Source organism: Bubalus kerabau, chromosome 2 (genome assembly GCF_029407905.1).
Source record: "Bubalus kerabau isolate K-KA32 ecotype Philippines breed swamp buffalo chromosome 2, PCC_UOA_SB_1v2, whole genome shotgun sequence".
NCBI classification, from domain to species: Eukaryota; Metazoa; Chordata; class Mammalia; order Artiodactyla; family Bovidae; genus Bubalus; species Bubalus kerabau.
In genome coordinates this window covers 77,650,270-77,654,434 of record NC_073625.1, presented here as the reverse complement: position 1 = coordinate 77,654,434, position 4,165 = coordinate 77,650,270, and the positions used below count along the sequence as shown (strand labels likewise).

General features: G+C 37.8%; 1 non-coding gene across 1 annotated transcript; it reads right to left on the bottom strand.

Annotated features, from left to right (window-relative positions):
- Nucleotides 1–2,737: 2,737 nt before the first annotated feature.
- On the bottom strand, nt 2,738–2,809 carry TRNAS-GGA (transfer RNA serine (anticodon GGA)). Its single transcript has one exon. It is a non-coding gene; the product is annotated as a tRNA-Ser (tRNA).
- Between the last annotated feature and the right edge of the window lie 1,356 nt (nt 2,810–4,165).

Here is a 4,165-nt window from a genome sequence, read left to right as displayed (position 1 = left end):
GTGTTGGAGAAGACTCATGAGAGTCCCTTGGACTGCAAGGAGATCCAACCAGTCCATTCTGAAGATCAGCCCTGGGATTTCTTTGGAGGGAATGATGCTAAAGCTGAAACTCCAGTACTTTGGGCACCTCATGCAAAGAGTTGACTCATTGGAAAAGACTCTGATGCTGGGAGGGATTAGGTGCAGGAGGAGAAGGGGACAATAGAGGATAAGATGGCTGGATGGCATCACTGACTTGATGGACGTGAGTCTGAGTGAACTCTGGGAGTTGGTGATAGACAGGGAGGCCTGCCCTGCTGCGATTCATGGGATCGCAGAGTCCGACACGACTGAGTGACTGAACTGAACTGAACTGACTGAAAGGAAACCAAGGGGCTTCCCAGGTTGCACTGGTTGTAAAGGACCAGCCTGCCAATGCAAGAGATGTAAGAGACTCGGGTTCAATTCCTAGGTTGGGAAGATCCCTTGGAGGAGGGCATGGCCACCCACTGCTGTATTCTTTTCTGGAGGATCCCATGGATGGGGAGCCTGGCAGACTACATTCCATAGGTACACAAAGAGTTGAACAGGACTGAAGTGACTTAACACATGCACAAAAGAAAACATGCTTACATATGTATAAATAAGTTTTTATATTTTCATTTAGTGTACAGAGATCTTCCAAGTTCCCACTTTACCAATGGATTGTGAGTGGTTAAGGTGACCTGGATTAGATTTTACACCAATGATCTGTGTTCACTATCAAAAGTTAATATCCTACTGCAACAAATTTATCTAGTGAAAGAAAACATTCATTTTAATGAAGTTCAATGATAATTTTAGAAGTAATAAGCAGTAATTACCATTTATTCAACATTTGCCCTGACACTTTATTTACATTTACTTTATGTAATAATTACTGCTGTACATAATCTTTATATGCAGAAATATTTAAAATAATTCACATTGTCTGCTTGAGAGGGAGGGGCTATGAATAAATACTTCAGTATAGTGAAAATTCAATAATTAAGCCTCCACGGAGAGCAGAGGAGAGCAGAGGAGAGGATGCATTATCTTGTGCAGTAATTTCTTTCTTTTATCATCACAGCACACTTGTAGCTAACATGGCACAATGTGAGTAGTATAATACTTTGCGTTTTTCACTTCTGAAATTTTTCATACTTACCAAAGAATCAAATTTGTATTTTGATCTTCCATTTTCTTCATGGTCTTGGGGCTGGTGCACTGGGATGACCCAGAGGTATGGTACGGGGAGGGAGGTGGGAGGGGGTTTCAGGATGGGGAAACATGTGTACACCCGTGGTGGATTCATGTTGAAGTATAGCAAAACCAATACAATATTGTAAAGTAATTAGCCTCCAATTAAAATAAATTTAAATTAAAAAAATAAAAATAAACTTTTGAAGTATTATTTCAATAAATGTTTTCAACTTTTTGTTGGTGGTTTTGGGTGGTAATAATATCAGGCTACAGATAATACACTTTCGGTGATGAAAACCTGTTCTATTTTTATAGTTTACTCATTTTCCTAAGAAAACTATTATGACTTGGCTAGCAATGATTGCAAGTAAAATTTTCTTATAAATATTTCAAGACAAGACACATTTTATAAGGCTTCCATGGGATATCTTTGTCATTGTTGATCTGTTGATTTCACTGTGGTCTCCTTAAATTTATTTAAGAACTAAAAATATCTAATATGCCATGAGCTTTATTACTTTTGCTATTTATTTTGACACTTGCTACTATTCTCATTGAAACTGCATTTATATAGACCACTAGCTTGACTAGGATGACTGAATTTAGTGACTGCTATTCAGCTAATAGTTGTTCAATAAATCAGAATATTTGTATTGCTTGCATGTGTGCAAATTAAGCTACTATGCAGTGTAGTCTTTTGCCAAAAAAAGTTTGATAAATAATTATATTTGAATGGGTGAGATCCAGTTTTTCAGATAATATGAAATTCTTATGATCTGGAAGCTGCAAAATGGCAAATATGATTTCAGAAAGTACACTCATACTGTGATTCTTATTCTCAGCAGTTCATATTTTTTCAAAAGTGATATTATAAAGAAAAAGAAGAAAGGAATGTATGGTTTTCTTCCTAAATAAAAATGTACTGATTTTAGAGTTTTTAAAAGCAATTCCAACTGGATCTGAATCAGCATCAGGCACTCCCCACAGTTTGGCACAGGCCAGCAGAGTTGGCGCCTTGTGTGCTGCTAAGGCCCAGAGCTTGACAAGTGCTTTTGGATGGAGGTACAGTGGCACAGCTGTTTGGGGGGACCTTATGGGGAATGTGTCTAAAATATTTTTCTAGACAATATTAGCTACCACTTCTCTTTTTCTTTTTCATAAATATTTATCAAAGTAAGTAGGAACAAATATAAAACAATAAAGTGATACTGCTGGAATTAATTACATTTATTATCATGATAATTAAAAATAGTAATATCAGTATCAGAAAAAGGATAAACAGGATAAAAAGTAATATCAATAAGAAATCATGTAAAGAGGAAGGTGTGTGTGTGTTTGAAGCATTAAATACATTTTTCAGCATTTAGTTTTTTCACCAGCATTTCTAGCTAAAGTTAGAGTGAGTGAAGTCTGTCAGTCATGTCCGACTCTTTGCGACCCCATGGACTGTAGCCTACCAGGCTCCTCCCTCCATAGGATTCTCCAGGCAAGAGTACTGGAGTGGATTGCCATTTGCCATTTCCTTCTCCAGGGGATCTTCCCAACCCTGGGATCGAACCCGGGTCTCCTGCATTCCAGGCAGATGCTTTAACCTCTGAGCCACCAGGGAAGTGCCTAGTGGCTAAAGTTAAGGTCACACTTATTCACTTTGTACAAAACAAAAGTAAAACGGCAGAGTAATGTTCATTTTATACTTAAAATTTCCGAGTTGAAAAAAATCCAACCAGTTACACCTTATTAATAATTTTTAAAAGGAATATCAGACACTTGAACATATTTGTTCAACAATAGGTAAATATTAAATGGATGTGTGGCTTCCCTGGCAGCTCAGATGTAAAGAATCTGCCTGCAATGCAAGAGATGTAGACATGATACACAGGTTCAATCACTGCATTAGGAAGATCTTCTGGAAAAATAAATGGCACCCCAATCCAGTATTCTTGCTTGGAAAATCCCAATCCATGGGGTTGCAAAAGTCAGACATTACGGGATGATTGAGCAACAACAAATGGAAGTGTGTGAGCAAAAATTACTTTATGGTATTTTCAATCTATTTCCTAAAGTTTCTTGGGAAAATAAATTGGAGAATGATAGAAAATATAAACTGAAAAGAAAATTTCAATATTAATAATTTTGTCCAGGTTGTTTGAATATAATCAATGACAATTAAGGTTGCCTTACTTTTTAAATGGCAGTTAAAGATTTTCACTGTTGCTTCCTGACCTGCATACAGATTTCTCAAGAGGCAGGTCAGGTGGTTTGGTATTCCCATCTCTTTCAGAATTTTCCACAGTTTATTGTGATCCACATAGTCAAAGGCTTTGGCATAGTCAATAAAGCCGAAATACATGTTTTTCTGGAACTCTCTTGCTTTTTCGATGATCCAGCAGATGTTGGCAATTTGATTTCTGGATCCTCTGCCTTTTCTAAAACCAGCTTGAACATCTGGAAGTTCACGGTTCATGTATTGGTGAAGCCTGGCTTGAAGAATTTTGAGCATTACTTTACTAGCATGTGAGATGAGTGCAATTGTGCGGTAGTTTGAGCATTCTTTGGCATTGCCTTTCTTTGGGATTGGAATGAAAACTGACCTTTTCCAGTCCTGTGGCCACTGCTGAGTTTTCAAATTTGCTGGCATATTGAGTGCAGCACTTGCACAGCATCATCTTTCAGGATTTGAAATAGCTCAACTGGAATTCCATCACTTCCACTAGCTTTGTTCGTAGCGATGCTTTCTAAGGCCCACTTGACTTCACATTCCAGGATGTCTGGCTCTAGGTCAGTGATCACACCATCATGATTATCTGGGTCGTGAAGATCTTTTTTGTACAGTTCTTCTATGTATTCTTGCCGTCTCTTCTTAATATCTTCTGCTTCTGTTAGGCCCATACCATTTCTGTCCTTTATGGAGCCCGGCTTTGCATGAAATATTCCCTTGGTAGCTCTAATTTTCTTGAAGAGATCT